This window comes from Drosophila nasuta, chromosome 2R, assembly GCF_023558535.2.
Source record: "Drosophila nasuta strain 15112-1781.00 chromosome 2R, ASM2355853v1, whole genome shotgun sequence".
Classification (NCBI taxonomy): Eukaryota; Metazoa; Arthropoda; class Insecta; order Diptera; family Drosophilidae; genus Drosophila; species Drosophila nasuta.
In genome coordinates this window covers 5670175-5695409 of record NC_083456.1, presented here as the reverse complement: position 1 = coordinate 5695409, position 25235 = coordinate 5670175, and the positions used below count along the sequence as shown (strand labels likewise).

The following is a 25235-nucleotide window of genomic DNA, read 5'->3' as shown; positions in this document are numbered from 1 at the left end:
CATTAAAGCGATGTATGAGAAGATATTTCTCTTTGCTTTGCTTTCAAATGCAATTTTCCCAACTTTGTTCATTCCAAAATTTAGCTTTTTTCAACCATGACCATTTTCATTTTGCCTGCATATACAAAAATAATTTTTAATATGCACATGTTGAGCACCAACAAGAATGCTGCGGATGCTCCTGCTGTTGTTGCTGGTAGTGCTGCTGCTGCTGCTGTTGCTGATGATGATAATGATAATGATAATGCTGATGCTGATGAGCATAAGAACAGTTACTGTCTGGCCACCCACATATCACTTTAATTACGCAGAGGCAAAATCAGGAAGGACCAGAGTGCTGCTTAACTGCAACATATACGAATCTATGATACCCTTAGTCATGTGTTCGTAAAACACTTGAATTCTGTTAATAGGTACAATTATATACGTCACTCGTTTTAAATGTTTCCACAACAGAAGAAAAACGCATTGAGCTTTCGATTAAAGCTTTGATTGTTTAATCAACGAAACGTCAATATTGTTTACTTGCCATTAACTGACAGTCCTCATAGATGTTTACCGGATGTGGGTAAGCATTAATGCCTGGCTTCGGTTACAATAACGGAAATGGGTTTTAATGTGAAAATAATTGCATGTCATTACGCACACATTCAAGGACTCTGTGTCTGAAAGGCTGATGACAAAAAACAATGTGAAAATATTGATAAAATATCATTAAATTTCATTTCATTTGGAGCGCCCACGATGCATGACGGCTGCTCCGACTTTGCCTCGGAAATTATTGAAATTGGTATAAAAAAAAATAAAAAACAAACCACTGACGCTCATCCATAAGCTTTTCTCCTTTGATTTCACATACAAACATACGCAATTTTCTGAATTTTCATCTTTCTCACTGTGCGTTGTGTTTTTTTTTTTTCTTGTTTAATTGAAAAGTGAAAGCCGCAAGTTCATTGAATTACATTTCCTTTCATCGTGTGCGTCTTTCAATTGATAAATTTCAATTGCAGTTGAAGTTTCGGCTCACCCACGAGCAAAGCTGATGTCGAGCTGTATTGACAGCTGTTGCTGTTGACGTATTGAAATTAAAGTTGAGTTTTTATTATAGTTAAAATTTATCAACTTTTTGCTTACTCTCAATGTCATAGGCTTGAAATATTCCAATAAAAGCCTAAGGCCCGTTTGTATCTAAATACTTAAGAAATTAGTGAAATATCTGCATATTAGGGAATAACTAGACTAGTGAATACTCTTTATTCTTTAAATAAATGTTTTAAAAGGATTTTACTTACATGAGTAAGGATATATCTCACAGAAAGTATTTCAAATAACAACTATGTGCTTTATAAATGGAAATATAAAACTTGGAATGCATAATAAATGTTGAGCATCAGTCAATCATAACGTTGGATTACAAATTGTTGGGCGACAAACAAATTCGGTAAATGACAAAATAGATTGTCATTCGAAAACGGAAATTCAACCCTTCGTATATATCTATCTCTTGAAAGAAGTCAAACGAAGGTCTCTGCTCTTTCAAATATATACGATGTGTTTGTATCAGCCACTGAGCAATTGAGTTGGATGCCATTCAGTAACTAACAGGCAGAAATGTTTGACATTATAATAAATAATTCATTTATTCAACGGCAAAAGTCGTGTAAATTTCCCAAAGTCTGTTTGGGGTCAGGCCCACGGCTTGTGGGCTGGCACACCGAATGCTTGGCTGGAGAAACATAGAAATTATTAATAATTTATTTTAGCACATTTCAAGGATTTTGCGCACCGGCCACACGTTTCAGCAATTTCCGGACAACAAAACCGGAAAAATACTCGAAAATGTAATAAATTTCCAAGGCGTTGAATCTGAGTAACTTGCTGAAGTCTCCCAGGAACCCGAGCTCAACCCGGCCACTAGCATCACGTCTAAGGGTTCACTTGGGTGAGGTCAACAGTGCTAAGTGCTTGGCAAACTGTTGCCAAATCAATGACAAAAATTACACACGAACGGTTTATGTTAAATTAAAATGATTTTTTGAAGCCTTTCCTAACTCTCCCTTGACTCGTATAATTAATTTCACTGCTGAAAAGGAAATGAATTTTTCAAAAAGCATTTAAACTAATGAGAATATTTGACTTGATTAACAATTGCAGAAAACAGTCGTCCAACTTTATAAATAGTGAAATAAGTAAAGAAATATGTACATTCTGAACTTGAACTCGTTTAAGTTAGTTTTTTATTTTTCAACAAAAAAAACAAAAACAAAGAAAAATATAAACAGCAATGGGGCACTGTTCATTAAGCAGCTTAAATATTTTGAATTCAAGTTGCAAAACTGTTTTCCACAGTACGTTAGAAAAGTTGACAAACTCTGAAAGCGCCTTAGTTATTGGGCTTCTTGGCACTGCAACAAAAAAGTGTCTGAAAATACTGAAGAAAAATAAAAAGTATTTAAGAAAATCAACAAAGCAATGGATGGGTATAGAAATTTCGTTTCCGCTCTCTTCACCATGGTCTAATGTCTAGAGACCAGTGCCCATTAAATATCGCATTGAAATAAAAGCAAATGAAATCAACGGGAGCTTTGTATAAATTATTTTACGCATCACAGGCCCACAGACAAAAAAAACTTAAAAAAAAATCTACTTTCAGGACTGGGACAAATCAAAAAGCTCCCACCCTCGCCTCGTTCTTTCCACTCGCTTTTCAATGCCGCGTGTTTTCCCGGGCGGGCTTTGGAGGTCAAAAAATGAGCAAATTTCAATGGCTCGGCTTCTGGACGATGGGGCGAGGGAGAAGCAGGCAATACGCGTGCGACTGACAAGCTTAGCTGAAAAAGACCATTAACAAAGTAAACAGCTGCAAGAGCGTCGACTAACTGAAAATAAGGGCGAAGAATCCCAGTCGAGTCAGCAGAAAAAGAAACCAGCGAAGAATTTTCTTTGTTTTGACACCTCATTGTGCCATTTTGCGGGCGTGGTCTGGATGGCGGCAGGCTATGTTACTTCTTGTAAATATTAAAGCTTATTTTTAAAGTCGAAATGACAACAACAAAATTGGGGGTGCAAAACAGTGTCAGAAATGATGAACATCATAAAATATGCAGATTTCTATAAACAACAACAGCAAGTTAGTATGAGCTACTTATTTTGAGGCATATTTTACATGTGTTGCATAATTGATTTAGCTCAAAGTTGATTATCATATTATTAATAGAATCAGATTTATATTTACACTTATTTGATATAACAAAACACGAAATCACTTCCTTAAATTTATGTTTATCTTGTTATTAAAAATAATTTTTATCTTTCTAGCGGTTGTCTTTGCAGATCAAAGTAACATGCAGATAAACAACGCCAGCAAGCTAGCATGAGGTACTTATTTTGAGGTATATTTTACATGTGTTGCATAATTGATTTAGCACAAGCTTTCTATTATAATTTATTTGATATAATAAAACACGAAATGACTTTCTTAAATTTACGTTGTTCTTGTTATTAAAAATAAATATTATCTCCTTTGCAGATCTAAAATAACATGCAGATTTCTATAAACAAAGACAAGTTAGCATGAGCTACTTATTTTGAGGCATATTTTACATTTGTTGCATAATTGATTTAGCTCAAAGTTGATTATCATATTATTAATAGAACCAGATTTATATTTACATTTATTTCACATAAAAACAAAACAAAACAAGTAAGAAAGCTACAGTCGAGTGTACTCGACTGTGAGATACCCGCTACCCATTTTGAATAAAAGCAATATATTTTGCGGTATATTTCTCAAAATATACCAAATATACTACAAAATACTAAAAAAATATACCAAATGGTATATGTGGTATATCGATATAGTACCGCATTCCAAATATACCATAGACGGCACAATATACCAGATTGTCAGACAAAGTAACTAAGACCCCCAGTAAGTAGGCGTTTTTGCCCATACAAAAGAATTTCTTTAATAACTTCGACAATTTTTATCTGATCGCAACCAAATGTTCAGGAATCATAACTACTATAGCAATTATTGTATATACCAAAATTCGTAACTCTAGCTTTAAAATTACGCTTGTTATTCGATTTTTTTGATTTGCGGGGGCGGAAGTGGGCGTGGCAAAAATTTGAAACAAACTTGATCTGCGTGCAAACATAACAAATGCTGTCGAAAAAAAATTATAGCTCTATCTCTTATAGTCTCTGAGATCCAGTGTTTTATACGGACGGACGGACAGACACACAGACGGACAGACGGACATGGCTATATCGTCTCGGCTGTTGACGCTGATCAAGAATATATATACTTTATAGGGTCGGAGATGCCTCCTTCAACCTGTTACATACATTTCCTGCCGGCACAAAGTTATAATACCCTTCTACCCTATGGGTAGCGGGTATAATGACCTCCTTAAATTTATGTTTGTTTTTAAAAATAATTCTTATCTCCTTAGCAGTTTTCTTTGCAAATGTAAGATTAGATGAGAACCAATAATTTGCCTATTTTTATTTCAAAGGGAAAAATACAAAAAGCAAATTTAGACGCCTTTATAAGGTGAAAAACGCCACGACAAATTGATTGAAGTGTTCAATCAGAGGTCCAAATTTGTTTCTGCTATGAAGTCTATGATGGTTTTAATGTGCTCGACATTTCCTTCTCTCAAGAGAGCGTGAATGTTGTTGTGCTTCCTTAGTGTTGGGTAACGTTGTCGTACAGCATCGTATTTCGAACAGCTGAGGATTGCATGTTAAGCGTTATCGATAATTCCGCAAGTATCGCAGTTTAGCAGTGTGAAGCTGCCTTCTGTGTGTGCGTTTTTGGCTGCATTATCGGCTATTGTGTTTTGTGGGATGTTGGAGTGTTCCAGAATGTAATGAATTTCTATGGACTTTAGATGGTGATGTCGGTTTATTTTTTCAATGATGTTGACTGCAATATGATTGTCGTGGATTGTTTCGCATAGATTGATAATGTTATTTTTGCTGTCCGTACCACAACTTAATTTATTTGCTTCCATTTTTTCGATAACAATCCACGACTATTGCTGATCTCTCCCCTAACAATCGATAGTCCAGCGTTGCCACACAGACAATTCATCGAATGTAAACAATTTGATGAGGGGATGCCAGCTCTGTTCTATTTGTTGCAGAAAAAGTGAAATAAATCGTCTTACTATGTTACTTACTTACACTACGGTGTCAATGACATTTTATTTAAGAAAATAAATAATTTAATTACGCATACGAACAACTTATAAATAAAAGTGAAGCCTTAATCGATTACTTAATGTCACCGCAGGTAGTTGTCTGGTCCTGTGGACGGACGCTTTCGCAAAACCCAAAACGGCACATATTGGTTATTGAAATTGTCTCGCAGGTGTCATTAACGTCAGTCGCAATTTGCCGAGCTCGCTGGCTAAAGCGGCAGCAGGTGCGTCCATTTGTGGCAGGTCATAAATGGGTGGCGATTGGGAGCGGGACGCGGCACAGCTCGATTGACTCCAATGGCTGTGGTAGGAGCTGGTCCTTGGGCTTGGATTGCCAACGACGACGGCATCGGCAGCTACATCGACATCGACAACGTTTGGCATTGTCATTAATTTCGATTTATGGTCATTAAGCTGTGGTGCTTGCTTTCTATTTAATATGAAAATATTTAATGAGTGCTTTTAATTTATGCGCAATTTGCCGTGTTGTCTATCTCTATAGTCGCATCTCCGACCGGCAAGCAGTTTCGTCTTAGTTATTTCGTGCTGTCGATTTGTGTTTGCACTTTTAATTAATGCAGGCCGGAGGCCAAGTCCTGTCGTATCTAACGATATTGACTTAAATTTTATACTTAAAGCGTTCTCTAAGTTTGGGTGTGCGTAAACTTTTGTTTCGTTTGCTTTCGCCCCGAAGCACAAAAAGGAAAAAAGGAAAATTATGAAAGAGTCGCAGCATATTTTCTTGCATACTTTTCTTCCTTCTTCTATTTTTTTTTTTTTGCACAAATAACAAACCATAAATAATGTCATACGCTCACAAATGGCAGCCAATGCTTGCCCTTACGCGCCACGCCCCCAGCGTCCATTTGTTCTTTCTGTTTTTTCCTTTCCTTTTTTTTTGTATGTATTTTTTTTTTATTTGGCTTGCCTTCGTTTCGCTTTTAGGCCAAAGTTTTTGAACTACTTGCACGTCGTTGTTTTTGTGCTCGACTGCGACGTTTTTGGGGGATTTTGGCAACCCTGCTGTTTTGTGTCTTCGCCCGACACTTGGCGAGCTCCTTCTACGTTTCCTTCTGTTGCTGCCGCTGCTGCTGGTGCTGCTTGCCTGCCACGCCCCTTGGCCACGGCCGCCCGCTGCTGTCGCTGCTTTATGTCGTCGCCGTCGACGTCGTCGTCGCGAGACTGGAACTTCAATAGGGCGAAAATGATAAATGGCCACGCTGCGTTTTCGCTTTGGATATTTCCAAGAGAGTGTGAGAGAATGTGTGAGTAAGTGTATGTGTGTGCAGATATGTTATGTATAAGGAGAGAAAGCATAAGAAACGACGCATAATGTGTGAAAATAAAAATGGCCAAATATTTGTAAATCAACTTATTTCTTGCCTGAAGCACATTAGCAACACAACTTTTGCACCGCAACAAAAAATATAGAAAAAGTTCAAAATGTTTGAGGTGAAGGCGAATTAAGCTATTTTTCTAGACTATAACTAACACTTCGAACCTAACTACGTCATTTATTTGTACACAATATTAAGGGAAGTTAAGTTAAAATTTATATAAAAATAAGCAAATAATAATAATAAAAATAATACAACACCCATTAGTTATCAGCAAAAAAAAAGATAAAAATAAAAATTAATGCTCTTTTTAATATCGAAGCTCTATTTGCTTTCTATGAAATGTGTTTTCAAAAACACTTTATTTGTTAATCACCGTCATTTGAATAAAAAGCAAACATTTGCCAAATGTATTAAATAATAACATTAGTCAATTAAGTTTATTTCAGTCAACTAAGTCTTAATAGTGTGTTTTCGCGAAATTAATTTTAAGTAGTGGTACTTAAACTATCGAGGCAAGCTGATGCTGATGCTCATGCTCTTATATACTTCAATGCAAGCGCATTCGCAAGCTTTTACTCTATGCTGGAGCAGAGTTGAAAATCCATTGCATGCATTTTCCTAGTATGTTTACACAATTCAACCGCAAAATCCTTTTGTTTGCCAAATATGCTCCACGCATGTGTGTGTCCGTGTGCATGAGAGTGCGAATTTGCAGAGTTGCATTGTTCGACACGCCTTTGTCCGTATATCTGTATGTAGGAGTGTGTATGCTCGTGTATGTGTTGGGATATTTGTGTGGGTGCACCTTGTACCAGTCTTAGCGATAATGATGTTTATTTAATGCATTCCAGGTGCAAGAAGTTGTTTGCTATTTGACGTTGCGTACTTAGGATTTCGAGCCACATCTCCATCCTACAATGCACTTGGTCTCCATCCCTGCCTGCTCCGCCTGGCTGGCTCACGCTAATGCTCCATGTTGAATTGTTGATACGAGTGGCGCTCATTATGCCAAACATGGTAGCACTCCACTTCCCCCATACTCTCATTGCAGCCTGCGACGTGCATGCGATAAGCAACGCCAGCGAACGTCCTTTACAGTCATCCGCTGCGTATACGTAATACTCATTGCGCTGCGCTTAAAATGCAGCACACGTTTTGCGGCGCTGCATTTATCGTGTTGCTGCCCTTTCCCCTTCAGCTGCCAAGCATCTCGTAAATAATGCACATAATCACATTTAAATAAGTAATTTAATTTGTGATTTTCGCATACATACATCTGTATCGTTCGTTAAGTTGTTAAGCTTCCCATTGCATTGAGCAGCTGCAGCAAAGTTTTGCTCATTTCATTCCATCCATTAGTTTTGCAGCTCTTGGCTTCGCTGCTCTTTGCATTGCTGCTGATTAATTTGGTTAATATACTTTTAATTTGCGTGTCTTTTCTCAGTATTGTCATTGCTGTTTTTTTGTATGTGTCATTAATAGGGTAAAAGCAATGATGGCTAACGAACGCAAATGGGAAGAAGCTTAAATTACAAACAAAAATTCAATTGTTCAGGGTTTGCTTCTTCTAACTTTCTCTTTTTCTTCATCATAAATAACGCTTGAAAGTAGTAAAGCTTCAAGCATTTCTAAAAATAATTTGCAATCACTCGCACTACGTATTTTTTTTTATATATAATTTGTGGTCAGCCAGTTTTCAACGGTTTCCGTAGTGTAGCGGTTATCACGTGTGCTTCACACGCACAAGGTCCCCGGTTCGAACCCGGGCGGGAACAATAATTACTTTTTTTTTTGGTTATTTATAAAATTTTCTTTAAGTAAAATGTCTGTGCCTATTAATAAAATTATTGCAATCAATTATATGCATAATTGACAGAAGATCGGACGTGCAAAAACTGGACAACAACAAATTATATGGTTTTTAACTATATTGATTTTCCATTTATGCCAACAACAAATTTGTTAAGTTTTTATTCTATTAACACTAAAAATAAGCAAATAATTTACGGCTCTTTTCCTAATTTTGTATATGCTTCACAATTTAAACCAGTAAGATAGCTATAGTGTGCTTGACTATGAGATACCCGCTACCCATTTTGAATACAAGCAATATATTGCGGTATTAATTGTATAATATACCAAATTACCAAATTATACTGTGATATATATATCTGCTTCCCATTTTGAATAAAAGCAAAATATTGCGGTATTAACTTTGTACAGCGGTATTAATTTGATAAAGTACTACATGCAAAATATACCATAGAATGGAAAATATACCAGATTGTCAATCAAAGTAACTCAGACCCCAAGCGTTTTCCCCCTACAAAAGATTTTCTTTAAAATTTTCGACATTTTTAATCTAATCGCAGCCAAACTTTTACATTAGACTGTAGATATTATTGTATGTACCAAAATCCGACTTTAGCTAAAAAAATCACATTTGTTATTCGATTTTTGTTGATTTGCGGGGGCAGAAGCGGGCGCGGCAAAAATTTGAAACAAACTTGAATCCCTGTAAAAATTACAAGTGCTGTGTTTATAGAGTTTCAGAGCGGGTGTTGACGCAACTATTTCTTTAATAAATATTAAATTTTTTCAGCGCCTCTGAAAAGCTTCTATGCTTAATACTCTTATTTGAGCTGCACTCCAACATCGGGTATACTATAGTTTAATGAATGTTTTATTTAAATGCATGTAAGCACATTCAAACTACGTTTATGTGGTTTTTGACAAATTGTACAAAGAATGGAATTTTGAAAATCCCACTTCAATTGCACGATTGATTTAGTGAATTATGTTGGCTAATTTCAGCATCCCAAAAGTCTTCAGAATTGAATGTATAAATTTCTTATTCATTTTATTCAGTCCTTCAGATCATAAAAATTGATATGTATAACATACAAATAAAAGGACCATATTGTTTTTCTTTAAACATGTCTCGTTCTTATCATTTTACGCATACATAATAATAGTAGCTGTGCTTCGTGCCAAGCTTATTCCAAAGTGTATGGCGTGGCCACAACTCGGGTATTCGGTCCGGAATTGGAATGAAACTTTTGCATACTTTGCATTTTTATTGCACAACATCCGGTAACAAGCACTTTTGCCAGTAAGCATTCAGCTCTGACGACCGAACAGGCAAACCAACACCACAATGCCAGGGACTGGATAGTGGATACTGGATAGTGGACTGGCTGCAATTACAAACAGTTGTTTAACTGCTTGACTTAAAATGCAGCCACAGACCGAGGCCACTGAGAGAGAAAGATAGTCCCCCCAATAGCAACAATACTTAACTCAAACTCCAATTCCATTTCAACTGCAACTGCGTCTCCAATCCGAGTCTGTGTATCCAGAATAACTGTAGCTGTGGCTGCTATATCTGATGCCAACGTTTGTGGCTTACAGATTAAAGCGCGTACATCCGTGGTGACGGCAACAAGCCGGATGATGAAGTGGCTCACAATGCCGCGCATGCGTTACCGACCCAAAGTGGGGTCGGAGTCCCAGTCCCAGTCCCAGTCACAGTCACAGTCAGAGCCGGACCTGGAGCGAGACCCAGACCCAGACCCACGCCGGTCAATGGCGTCCGGTGTCATTGCGCTTCCGTTTGAGTTGGCAATTTATACAGTTTTTCGCTGGAGGCTGTTGCTTGTAATGGAAACTTGTCCGCACATTTACTTATGCGGCTCGCACTTTTGTGTTGCTCGGCCTCGTTTGTGTGGCTATGTTAAATTGATTTATAATTTTCCAGCGTCGCATTTTAACTTTTCCTGTTGCCAACACACGCGTCCTGTTTGCTTTTGCATTTCGCATTTTACAGCCATGGTACGGCCCCGGCTTCGGCCCTGAAGCACCTACCAAATTAATTCCACCATCCCCAGTGGAGGATACTTTATACTACTTTGTGCTATAAGTAGTACTATATGAGTTTCTCGCGGCTTTCATGATTGCCTGCACTTTAAGCCAAATTGCCAGCTGAGCGCATTTGCAACTCGAATGCGTGCCTTTCATTGTGCCCTTTTTTTGCCTCGTTTTTCAATTTTAAATTAAAAGTCATGAGTTCAGCAATTGATACGGTAATCAATTTACGCATGCTGATTTTTGTTTACTGAATGCGCCTCATTATTTTAATCCGCATTTCATATTCTTCGCACGCGGCACTCCAATTTATTTTTTCCATTAACAGTGGTTCCACTGGACTCATAGTTAATTCACAGACAATTAACAAAAACTAATGTTGTTGACGAATGGAATGCATTGAATACAGTTAATTATATTGCTGATAAATTTTACCAGCAAATACACTTTATTTGAGCATGTTCGAGATATTGGAAACACAAAAACACAAATATAAATTACTGGAATTTAAAGATTTAATGGAGTTATTGAATTTCATGTAATTCAAAACCACTTCGACTGTTTAAAATTTATTTATTTATTATGTCAAATGGTAAAGGATTTTATTTAATAAAGAGAAATTTAAAAACGTTTATTTTTTCTTAAGTATTTACAATATAATTTACAGGCTTTGATACCTTTAAAGCAATATTGTCTTTTATGCGTTTTCATACAGTTTTTGTATAAAATCGAAATCGACTGTTAACCATTTCTTATAAAAAGTAAAACGGTGCGGTATTATTCTTATTCTTCTTTTTATCGATATAATACTAAATTCTAAATATACCATAGAAGACAAAATATACCAAATTGTTAGCCAAAGCCACTAAGACCCGGCAGCAGCATCTGCTTGCGCTAGTTATGCGATTTTGTCGTAAATGAGTTGGAGGCACAAAATTATATATAGGTTGAGGATTTATAAATTTAAAATTTAATCTGGATCGTAAAAGAGTGAGTTTAAAATGTTTCAGCAAGAAATTTAATTAAATATTGATAAAGTACTCGTATATTAGAGATTTTGTTGAATATTAAATATTTTATAGAGTTCTCTGAATAAGCTTGAAGCTCATCCAATAAATACCGAGTTTATAGTAAATGAATTGCAGATAACATTGGCAGTAACCAAACCCATTGGAATTTGTCATTAAAATTATCTACAAGCTACGTAAATCACAGTGAACAAGCAAGTGGCAAACCACAGAAATAGAAAAAGTAAAACAGGGAGGAAAAACATGTAATAAACAGAGTTGGTCATTAAAGGTCTTAGATGAAAATGAAACTGTAAATGAAATCCGCCATCAAAATATCAACGAGTCTGAGCATAATGTTCTGAAGGCAACCATTTAGAAGTCACAAATAATCAAAATAATGCAAGCTAGAGAAACGATCGGGGACTGTGTGGTGGTAGAGGGGTGAGGAGGGCAGACAGAAAGGCAAGTAAATGACAATAATGACATAATAAAAAGCACTCTTAAAATACAGAACAAACATGATGGCAACTACGCGTAACAGCAGGACACACAGAGAAAGTCAGATGAAGAGAAGGAGAAAGAAAGTAAGAGAGATAGAGAGTCAAGCAGCAGCATGACAATAAAATGAACGTTAATAATGATAAGATAAAAGAAGTGAAGACAGCATCGCGAAACGGGGGGTGTGGCAAATGTTAAAACAATAACCAGCTAAATGTGCGACAACGAGGATGATTGTTGCCAGGACTTTGCTTGGAATTTGTCGCCGGCAAAAGGAGATTTGCTCGTCAAAAGCTCTGAAGTTGTCGTTGCTTTCGTTGTTGTGTAATCTAGGTGTGTGCGTGAGAATTGTGTGTGTGGGGCCAGGCAATGACTGTGGCTCTAATAAATTAATGATAATGCGAATAATTGCCATAATGTAACTACTGATCATCATAAGGCGGCTTACGAATATTCTTAAGTATTCGCCACGTGAGAATGATTGTTACTTTGTAATCCGCGAAAAAAAACATTAAACTAAATAATCATCATCAGCAGATGAGAATATCTATACAAGTCTAATAATTTATACGACCAACAACATTCAATTTTCTCATTTGCATTTAAAGCGAGTCGCAAACTCTGTGCCAAGGTTATTTTCTCGACCAGCAAACGAAGCGATAAAGTAATTCCTAAATACCTGCGGCAAATCGAAACTTTTATTTTTGTCCACCAACACACTCCCACACACACACACAGTCGAAGCACAAATTTGAGTTACAGTCGAATAATTTTATTTCTGGTTGGGTTGTTGGTTGTTTTAAGCTACATAAAACTTTGTTTGCCCTTGCAAAGGATTTAAAGTTTATGACGCAGGTGTTTGCTTTGGATTTGAGAAACCCACAAAAAAAATGCTGTGGAATAAAATAAAATTACAACAACACCAAATTCCCCAAACGTTGGCCGTCAAGCGAACAAGGTTTCTTTGCTTAAAGCAAGGTAAAAGTCGTCGCACAGACATACATAGATTTTTGAATATATCTCTAGATAGTATCTATCTATAAATGTATTTTTATTTTTGCGGCTGCTGTTCAGACAAAACCGCAGCATTCATTGCCGACTTTTCAGCAGAACAACCACAACAAACAGCCTACAAACATGATACACAGTGTTTCACTCACACTTTTCCTTTTTGCACTCATGCACTGCACTATGGGAAATATAACCAGTTTTAGTGGCATTAATATAATGTTTATTATATAGAATACAGTTATTAGATAATAATAGTTATAGTACAGTTTGATAAACTTAAATAATAATGCTTTCTGACTGACTACTACTGCTGCTACTATTTTACTTTTCACGACTACTGTTCAACTTCTTACGAAGTATTATAAGCTCCGCTTTCAACAACTGATGATTTCTACTGACGACTGATAATAGCGACAGCCTTGTGACTATCGACTTACTATCGCCAACCGATACTCATACGGTATATCGACTAGCCTCCACCGCTGTTAAATTAATTAATAACTCGGTAATGATGCAAGATTTTTCAAGGGTTATAAACAGTCATATCAATATTTCGGGATAGTGAGCGTGGCACCATCGTCAACCATTTATTTATTTATTTTAGTTTTAAGAATGTTATATTCGCCTGTTATTTTATATAATTAGATTCATAGCAAAAAAAATCTAAAAAATAACAAGAAATTTATAGACTTTGGGCCATCACTTATTATATGTCTTGATCCATTATGTATTATATGTCATTTAAATAATTCCTTCATCCAGTTGAAATTGCAATATATTAAATTTTTTATTGAAAATATGTTAATTTGGAAATGCTCAAATCAACATAAATGAATGCAACTGCTGATAACTTAAAGTGTGAAGTTAACATTTCTGTTGTGTAACTCAAAAATTTGATCTATTATTGATATGTTAATATTAAAATATTATAAATTTGCACACTTTTGAAAAATGACTTTATGCCAAAGAAACAGCACAGATTTCCCATAGTGCACTGAGAGGGCCACTCACACGTGCAAACAAATTCTGAATGTTGACGACATAAATGCATCACAAACATTAAAATTGTTTTTAAATTGATGCTGAAGAGAAAATCCCGGCTTCAACATGTCACTTCAACTCAACAGCAAAAGCAACAACAACAAGAGTAATAACGATTGCAACCATGACAATATAAGCATCAAATTCATGAACTTTTTCCTTTTTTTTTTTGTTGTTGTTTCGATTTTCCAGACGGCGAGACGCAAACAAAAATTGGATTAGCATAACAATTCCAAAGTGATTAGCTTGTTCACGGGCATTATGATCCGTGATCCACTGAGACTTTTGTAAATAAACTTAAAATTTACGAAAAATGTTGAAGAGTAACGAAAATAATTTAAACAACTGGCGAATATGTTCGTATTTATCATTGACTTTGCTCTCAGCTTGGATTTAAGCCCTTTATCAGATACATTAATTTTTCACACATCATTTATTGATTTTAAGCCATTTTGTGGTCCTTTTCGTGAAATTCATCCCATTTCGTTGTTATTAATATATGTCGTTGTTGTTAAGAAAGACGTATTAATATTATTTATGCGCAATTGTATTTGCATACCATGTTTTCGTGGATTTATTTATGACTCTTGCAGCTTGTTAATTCTTTTTTACGATATCAAAAATTAATTAATGATATTATGAAAGAAAAAACATAATCTGAGTATTGGTTGTATTGTGAAATCGAGGCAATGGTGAGCATCAATTTGATCCGATTAACAATAAATATGCAACATTGTGCGGAATAATAAACAATTGCAATTTAGTAGTTATATATCTTACAATTTATAACGAATATTCGTTTTTTTTTTTTTAATTTTTATTTATTCCACACACTAGAATTGGAGATGCATTTTGAATTATGTATAATTTTAATTTTTTTTATTTATATTTATATATTATTTATATATTATTTAAAGTTTTTTTTCGCTAAAGGATATCCTCTCATTTATATTTGTAGTATCAGATCTGACATCACATCATCAGAGTCATTATTAATTTTCGTTAATGATTGGGTATAATTGGTATCTACAATTTTTACTTTGCATTTTGTAGCGCTTAATCTGCTTTATTAATTGCAGTTTATGTAAATTTAAATGTATAATTAACCTGAAATCAATAACAGACCGAATATTCACACTGCAGTTACTGTGTATCCTTTTTACTTAATTAATACTGACATGTGTGCAGCGAGAGAATAATATAAATCTCAATTCATATAAATATGGCAATTAATCTCTCTACTGATTATTTACTTAAGTATTGCATAATGTTATACAAAAAAGACGATTAAAATAAGGTTAAGTATAAAGTTTAAGCACACTCCAATCCAAATGGTTCAAAGTATTTTTAGTTTTATTTGCCAGCGCATAATATGCATTAATTAGACCATTTAACAAATTACTTCTCAATTGTCATGGAAACCATCTTGAGCCAACTCAGAACCTCTTAAATATTCAATGAGCTTTACTCTGATTTCGTAATGCGTAAGTAAACTTGCAAAAATGTCGAAGCAATTGCATTAACATTTTTGCGCAGTTCTTTTTTTGTTCGCTTTTTTGTTACTTGTTTTTGCCCCTGACAGCGCAACGATGAAGAAAAATGCAAAAGAAATTAATGCATAAAAATGCTTTTATTGACAGTTTTTGCAGTTTCGCCAAAGTTTCTACTCAGACTCAGAAAATGCTGAGATTCTGAGTCGTTTTGTAGCTACTTTCCCAATGAATTCACAAGCAACTGCCTGCTCTTGACAGACGCACAAAAATGACATGAAAACAATGGCCAAAGAGCAATGCAATTGCCAAGCAACCCCAAGGCAAACGCAACAGCAAAAAGAGAATATCTTTTTAATTTCATTGAGTGTTGTTGTTGCCTTTAGACATTTTGTGAGAGATGGAGAAGGGTCTCAGAACCTCAGCCCTACTCTGCTTATAATCGATTTCATTATTTTTGCAAGTGGCTAAAACTTTTTAATTACACTTTGTTACTGCGGATGAACTTTATCCAAAAGGTGTTATTTTTGGCAAAGCCAAATACACTTTTGCGTACAGCAAGCATGCAGTTCTTGTTCTCGTTCTCGTTCCGGGACCAAAGTCTATAATAACAAAATGAATTTTACGCATTGTCCCTGTCAACGTGATTATCATTCGTAGCATCATCATTATCATTATCATTATCATTATCATTGTTGTTGCAGTTTGGCCAAGCACATGGCACAAGTTTGTGCAACACTTAAACTTTAATTGTGCAAAGTTTTGACCATGTCGCCTCGATGTCCTTTGCGTCCTACGTCGCTTATCGTTTGTCGTGTGCGTATGTGTGTGCTGATAGATGGCATTCTAAATTCAGTGAATGGGGTCAGTCTGTGTCTGGGGCACAAAATGCATAAAGGATTAGGGCGACACTCGTACACAAACACAGAGAGTGAGCTGGGACAGAGTTGCCTCCTAACATGTAAAGCTCAGTGCAAACCTGCCCCAAAAGGCTACTGAAAAATATGTGAGTGTGTGCCTCTGAGTGTGAGCGAGTATGTTTGCCAAATGACTTAGCACACTCATTGGACGCCGACCACAAATTCAATTTGCCTGATAAGATAGAGCTGAAGAGCTCTCCAGCCTCACAATGCTCAAATATGTACTTTAACTTTTATTCAAATAAAGCCAAAGAGATGAGTTATATTTCGTAACAAATCAATAAGGAAATCTGCGATGAGAAGAATATAAAGATACTTCTCAAAAGAATGTAAATATAGAAAAATTCCTGCCTTGCGTTGCTTGAACTTTCTAACTACACATTTTACTTAAGTGAATAATGAGGCGAAAATATTTTAATGGCACAACCAATCACAAGCACACCCTCAAACACGCACTCGCACCCAGACATGTAACTATAACTTCATTTATTTACACAGCTTTCTCCTCTTCTACTCCGCTTGCCTGGCGAGCTGTCGACACGGGCTTGTATGGGTGTGTGTGTGTGTGTGTGCGTGGAAGCTAGAGTCCCCCCAGTGAGAAATATTGTTTTAGTTTATCATGACAGCACTTTTACAAGTTTTAACTGCTCATACATTAATTAAAAACTTAATAAAACTAAAACGAAAAACGGACATTTGCAGCTGTGCGAACTGTTGCTCCGACTCATACGTACTTGTGTGTATGTGTGTTAGAGCATGTCCATGGGGCGTATGAGCAATGTGCTGTCTGTGAAATTTGCGTATGTGTTTGAAGACTGGTAAATTGGTATTTGGCTCGTTTGGCAACGAGCAAGATTTTCATTTGATAACACTCAAAAAGAAACAAAAAAATGAAAAAAGAGAAAAAAGTGCAGCTACAGTTTTGATCGTAGTGCTAATTGAGGGTCGCAGTTGTTGACACATTTTAAGCAAATTTAAAAGGTAGCGAAAATAACAGCAAAGCGCACAAATGGAAATACAAACAAAAACGTCAGCAAGAACTTAGCACAAAGTGCTGACCTGGCCGCAAAGGAAGCACCAACATTTTCACTCTTGTACGTTTCTCGACCAAAGTGAACTTAACCAACATGCTGTTTGCCGAGGGGGATAAGGCAAAGAAAAGTACTTAAAACACACACCAAAAAGGAAGCGAATACCGCACAGATCCATTAAAATAAATATTCTAAATATACCATACATATAAACAACGAAGAGATTTGTGTAGCATGTGAATGTAGATAGTCAAGTACTCTCCTTTAAATGGATTAACTAGAGTATGAAACTCACAGAGAAAGAAACTCTGAATGAGGTATGCAATATAATTACTAAGTTAACTATTAATTCAAAAATAAATTATAAATAAATATAAAATTTATGACGCTGTAAACAAACATTGATATTTTTAAATATCACTCACAAACGGTTGACAACATTCGGAAATGAAAACGAATTTAAAATACATTAAAAAAAACAGTTAGAATACTTCAGTCAAGTGTGCTCGACTGTGAGATATCCGCTATCCATTTTAAATGAAAACAAAACAGAGCGGAATTATTTTTAAAAAATTCCATATTAGTATTAAAACACTTAAATAGTTAAAACCAAAAGCTAAATTTCGTAAATATGGATTTTTTTTAAAGTACTTAAGTACTTACCCTCAGACAAATGAATGCAACTATTTTATTAAGATAAGAAAAGCAAACAAAACAAACATAGAAAAATGAAAGCAATGAATTTAAAATACTTTTTTCCAAAGTCCAAATAAAATATTAAATGTTTCTCTAATCTTAAAAGTGTTAGAACTTTTGCCTTCTAATCCTCTTTGCTTCAAGTGAAAATTTGTTTGGTTTCTAAACTAAATTTTTATTTGACAACAAACTATTCTTAATATATATATTTTTATATATTATATGGTATTAAATTGGCCTCACTGAAGCATATTTTTCTTTGTAAGAATGCTGTAATAAAAAAAAAACTCGTCTGCATAGTTTTTATAAGTCTGAAAACAATCTCCATAAATCCGACAATTGTCAGCTAGCGCACAAAACAATTTCTAATTTCCATGCAGAATTTCTTATATTTTGTTTGCTATTTGAATAAACATTTTTTTCGTATTCTTTTTGTGATATTCTTGATGAATTACTTGCCCACACTTTACACAAAGAAAATGGTCCGAGGGCGATATTTGAAAAGGGTTTCGCAAAAATTGTAGCTGTTTACGCAAAAGGAGCATTGTGTTGATTTATTGAAATATACAAGCATGTGTTTGTATATGCGTGAGTGTGTGTTTGTATGTGAAAACCCATTCGTACTTAAATGCAAAGTTTTATATGGGTTTGAGCTGTGTTATTGTTTCTAGAATCCGACTTAAGATGACAACTTTGAGTTATGAGCTGTGCGTCGATGTGAGTGCTCCGCCCTCAGCTGAGGTCAACGGACCCGACTCTAGAATCTCTACCACAAGACTGCAAAAAACACGAGTGCAATAGTCGAGTGCTGATCAAGATATTTGTCGTAGCAAGTCGCACAGAGATATGACAATTTTCTAATTTGTCTGTCAGCAGCGCAAATGGGCAATAAGTTTTGTAAGTCATCTCATGTAGGTCAGAGCTGAGATGCGATTATGATCTCACCATATTTCTTTGTGCGAATCGTGCACATGACTTTTACATGTGACAAACTGATGCCGGAATACGGAATATAGTCTGCGCACTGCAGTTTTCCGTATGCAATTTCTTGGCTTCCTCGGCTTTAAAAGGGCCAACGAACCGAGTGCCAGGCGCATCCTCTGCAAACAGGACTCTGTTGCCTGCATTGGACTCCTTGTTGCCAGCTGCCCTGCGCCGTTGATGTGCGTGTCTGTGCATGTCAAGCGCTCAACTTCCGCAATAGACAGACACATACATGGAGCTATATACCGGGAGGTATGTGTGCTAGCTCCACTCGTCTTAAGCAGCATTTAACATTTGTCGGTGCAACGCCCACATTTGGTTAAATTTTTATTTCAAATTGGTCATTTCCGATCATTTTTGCAATTTTCATTTGTCGCTCGACTGCTTGTGCCTTTTGGGCCAAGGCTACTCCTTTGGCCAGGACATGTGCTGCATCATGCAAGCAACTTGAAAAGTTCTTTCCGTTTGACATTGCCGTATATTTTCATATTTCTGAATGTATTTCTCAGAGACACAGAAAACAAAAGCCATTTTCCGGTATTTGAATTTCGCTTGGCATTCGCTTTAACGAACCGAAGTCTGTCTTCTCTCTCTCTGACTCTCTCTCTCTCTTTCTTTTTGTCTCATGAATGTGGAAGAGCATTGATATCATACAGGCACATATGCAAGTTTTTTACGGTCTGCCCTTCCACACATTTGCGCTGTTTAATTTGCATTTTTATCGATTTCGAAAGTATAAAAAATACAGCTAAGCTTTTGTCTTTTCCACACTCGCACTCGCACTCGCCGCGATACCCATAAAATTCCCATAAAAATGTCAACGCATAAGTAACCAAGAAGCTTTCTTCAACTTTTCCTAAGCCGGCACTTTAAAAGTGCAGCCATCTCTTCCTGTGAGTACTCATCGAACAGGTTCCATTTCGGTTGAGCACCTCGCCATCGAAATCGAGCCTTAAAACACAATCAATTTTATTAAACCAATAAACACTGTTATAGCTTGTTGATTCTCAGCAAAGAGTGTTTTCGTTTTCTGTCTCTCTTTCTGTGCTTTTTATTTAATAAGATAAGTAACTTTAAAAAGAATTTAATTTACTATTTGTAAAGTTGGAATCTAAAGATTGCCTTCTGCTTAAATTGCTCTCAACATTCATAGACAAATATTGACAAATTCTAACTGAAGGCAAATAATTGCATATGCCTGTATCTTATTTATGTAAAATGCAATTTTCATTATACACAATACAAAAGAGCCAGATAGCAATAGAAAACAGACAAGAATGAGGCCAAACAATGGATCCATCTATTACATGCATGTATATTTAACTGCATTGAAAACAATCATAAACTTTCTGATTTTAATTTCCAATCAAAACAAAGCGTTGACTGGTCAAAGAACCGTTTCCTAATTGGAAGGGTATAATTTCCCAGCAAATAGGAAAATTGTTTGCCAAGGCTACAATGTGTATGTGTATATGTAAGTATGTGTGTGTGTGTGTGTGTGCCAATGTGTTTATCTTGTGGCTTATTGGCAGATTCGTTAAAACATTACGTATACGCAATGTAAAAGAATCGCAAAGGACAAAGCAAAAGTTAAGCCAAGTTAAAAGCTTTAAATAAATAAAAACAATTAAAATGGAATCAAATAAAACTAAGTCTGAAATAATACCAGCCACTATAGAGTGCAGAGCAGCCACAGTTGACATCCGTTTGAAAGCATTTGTGCATTATGGGTATTATTTGCAGTTACATTGTTGTTGCATTTGTATTTGCATTCATGTTTGTAGTCTGTATCTGCCTGCATCTCTTTTTGTCCGTGCTAATGCCTGGTGGCTTAAGCTAAACTACTTCCGGCTAAAACACATTTAAAGCAATTAGCAACTACATACGCTCGACAATGTAGCTCAACAACAGCCACAAGTTAAAGAGCAGCCGATGGCAACGATAGCACTCAACAACTGGGTATTGTAGTTGAGCATGCATGAGGAGAGGCTTCCCTTGAGTAAAAATATTCCAAAATTCATAAAATTAAATCATGTTCTTTCTTTGTTTAGACGGCAATTTGTTAACTGGTTTTATTTGGCTTTCGGCTGGGTAAAGAAAACTTATTCATAGCCAACATATAGTAAATAATACTAAATAGAAATTTGAGAACAAATAAACTCAAAACTTACACGATATTATTGCATAAACAAATAGAAAAGTGTACTGAGAGGCATTGCAACTTTACTAGCCTCACCAATAATACTTCTACAAAAAAAGAAAGTAAGAGAAAAGAAAAACATTGGACTAACAGCATCAATAAGAGTTGCTTACATTTGTAGCACGGGCTGCCGAAAATCTTGCAACTGCAACACCCACAACAAAAGGCAGACAACTTGGCAAAAGACGAGGCAAAACGCAGGCAATTATAATAAGCAAGGGAAACCGGCAGGCAGCAGTAAAAGGGACTTGTTGTAGCACTCAGATACACACACCCCCCCTCACACACACACTCACAATCAGAGAAAGCGAGAGGCAGTTGGCCAACGTATCTCATTGTATTTGTCTATGGCAAGTTGGCAACACTTTTGTTTACTTTTGCACATTTCCCCAGCAGCTAAGCAAACCGACAGCCCAAGACGAGTTCCACAAATCAATTTCTCGAAAATGTTAAACTTATTCACAAGTAATAAATATTAGCAAGTTGTATTAGTAGTTATGAGTATTATGAATATTATAGGAGTATAAAGTATGCTTGATCACCAAACTATTGCATTGACAGGGTCATTTTTGCATTCCACTGCCTGTCCAAATGAAGCGACATGAAAAAAATCGGACATCACACAGATTCGTAAAAGTAACGTCGGTACCAAAAGATTCTCGTCAAACTGTCTTGAGTTAAATTGTGAAAAAATAGTGTTGTGACTGCGCCGGCCTGGCCGATTTTTAGACTGCGGTAACAATGTAACCGCGGTATTGACCTAGCATTTTCTAGGGTATTGTGAGTGGGTCATTTCTAGGCCTTAAACTACAATCACTACTTTTTATGCTGGTCATGCTTTCCTTCAAAGTGAAAATAAAAAGGGCAACAGCAAAAATATCATAAGAGTTTTTCTTACATTTTTGCCAGAAATGTTTAATTTAACTAATTTTGAAATCCGAAGAACTTGATTATGATTGATTTCAGAACTTAATTTGTCAAGCCTACATATAAGATGTTTTTATAAATTTGAAATTAGTTTTAAACGCGAATACGTTTCTCAGAATTGCTTGGGTGAATTTGGCATGTGCCACGGGCAATGCATAGAAGTTGAGTGTGGACTGGGCATCCACAGGCACACAATTATGTGGAAAAGTGCAAGCCGAGACAGCCAGACAACAACTGGCAGTAACAACAATGCAAAAGGACAACCATTGTAATAACAATTACATGTACAACGACAACGACAACGACAACGACAACAACAAAAGCAAAAACAACAGCAAAGAGCAACCCTTGCACTTGGCTGCAATATTCTTGAAGTTCTTGTGTCCGCTTCCCTCTTGCAACTGGCCCAATGATGCACTGTTTTGGCTTAGTGTGTTGCATCGTTTGCTGCCAGTTTGTTGCTATTCAAGTTTAATTAACCTAAAAGTGCTTGCATTATTTAATTTTATTTTGTGCACGCTGCTAGCTTTGCCGTTACTGTTGTTGTCCTTTTCGAAAGACGGACACTAATTTAGTTGAAAGCAAAATTTCATTAGCACTGAAAATGTCGCGTGTGAAAATATTTATCTTAATTCCATTGTTTTTGCCCAACGTAAATTGTACTGACTTCCATTGTTGCGCTGTTTCTTGAGCAAGAAAATAATAAGAAGCAAATAATATGTACATATATTTAAATCCACGCAAACAGAATATCTTAAATGTGCATCAAATTCGAAAATTCCTGAATAGAATTCCGGATTAATTCTCTTTGTTTGCCCAAGTTATCGATGACAAGAAGAAGATTGTTTCGTAAGTGTGCATCAAATTAAATTTGGCCATTCTCCAGTGGGCGGCCTCAGTGTCCTTCATAATGAGGTTCAATCAGGCAGTAAAAGTGCATTGTCCTTTTAGTCAAACATCACAAATTGATACACTTGATAAAAGTTCGATTTCCCTTATGAGCAAAACCATTGCACAACTCATTGCATCTGTATCTGTATCTGCATCTCTATCTCTATCTTTGTAACTTCAGTCGACGCTAGCAACGAAGGCAGAATGCAAATTATATTTTCGCGCTGGCGCTTAAGGAGGAAATGAAATCAGCAAGTTGCACTAAAATTGGCATCAAGTCAAAGTGCGTCCCGGGCCATATGGCATGATGATGATACAAAATAGCAACCAATTGGCATTCACTAGCAAACACACATACTCATACGATGCTGCTTTCAATTGTATCGTGGCACTTTCATGCTGCATGACTGCTCAATCATAAAAATTTGATTTTCATGCGGCACTTGGCAGTCTGCTCTGTAGCTCTTTGGTATCAAGTTGGGCAGAGGGAAAGGGTTAAGATGGTGGTAAAATTCCCATACACAAACGCATGCACGCAATTTGATGACGAGCTCTGGCATGGCATTGGGGTTGTCAATTGCGAAGCTACTTGGCCCGAGCATTTGTCGGAAAAGTGCTCGTTAAATCCCAAAAAAGAAGTACAAGTTGAGTTCTTGGTGGGTGTATCGAAATTTCACAATTTGAAATTTATCAATAATATTTTTCTTTACTCGAAAGTTTCTAATTATTTACTTTATATACTCATTCTTTTATTATACTTTTATATGAACTAAAATTGTTGAATATTATTATTTTTTCTTATTATCAGATGGAAACTTACAATTTCTTATATTTTTATTTGCCTAAAGTAATTATCTAAAAGCTTACTTTTGTAATGATATTTGAATTATTTTTCGAGTTCTTACGTACTTAAGTTAGAGTATCTGATGATATAGCGAATGCTGCTGTGGCCACAGCAAAAGCAACAGTCGCATTAGTAATAAGCAGAAATGGTTATAAAGCTGCACACACTCATACACCCACACTCACTCACATTCATACACAGTCGAATACCGTGGCGCTGCATGCAATCTAGAAACGATTCTAAACAAAAGAAATCCGCTTTCATAATTTCCCTATGGAATGCACATTCTTTTTATTGCCACTAAGCGACCGACGTTGAAATAACAATGCAAACAGACTCTCACACACACACACACACACATCCACACCCACACACTCACTTACTAACACAGGGCCATGTCGACTCTCGGCTCAATTACAATTGCAATTGTTTGCCTGAATGCGTTTTGGTTTCGCGCTGTTCGCCGCACGGCCGCGTTCTCGCCAAATGCTGAGCCATTTTAAAAAATGATGTTCCATGGCAGTTTATCCCCTTGCTTATCCTCCTACCAGGTCTTTTCCCGCCCTTCTTCTCCGTCACGGACTTGCCACAGCGCCAAAGCCAGAGCCAGTGCCAATTTTAGCCATTTTCACTCATTTCGCTCGCCTGGTTTATAAGTACGATTACAATTGCATTCTTGTGCCACTTTGCCTCGGTTTCGACTTAAATCAATGCAAGCGAGCACAAGGCTGACGCTGACTGAATGCAGTGGCATTGGCTGCTTGAATGCTCGGCTGGTGCCGCTGTCGATTAGTTAGTTCTGGTTCCCCTGACAACATTACTGGCAAGTTAACTGTGATTTAACTCAGCATCCATCAACAATAAGACCAACCAACTTTAACAAGTAATTAAAAATATAAAAAGAAATTAAAGAATTACAAAAAATAGAAAAATTAATTTCAGAAGTTTTAAAATAATTATCTCGGCATATATCCTAGGGAAAAATTATTGTTGAATTTCACTATAATCACTTAGCGAAATAGTTTTGAAATGTTTAATTGTTAGTTAGCCAAGTCACATTGAAAGCTTATAAGGTTTCAAAAATATTTAAGGATAAACATTTAGAGCTTTATCTCTTTGTACAGTAGCAGATTTTTAAAAAGTGAAAAAAAAGTATTATTATAAAGTTTTAACTGTATATTTACGAAATTTTAGGAGAGAATTGACTTTTGCATTCATTTATTTGTGTCATTAAAATGTATAATGTTTGTTGTCGATGCTTTAATATATAATTTTATA

The 25235-nt window shown here is 36.1% G+C and overlaps 1 non-coding gene across 1 annotated transcript; it reads left to right on the top strand.

Annotated features, from left to right (window-relative positions):
* Window positions 1-8252: 8252 nt before the first annotated feature.
* Trnav-cac (transfer RNA valine (anticodon CAC)) lies at window positions 8253-8325 on the top strand. Its single transcript has one exon. It is a non-coding gene; the product is annotated as a tRNA-Val (tRNA).
* The last annotated feature ends 16910 nt before the right edge of the window (window positions 8326-25235 follow it).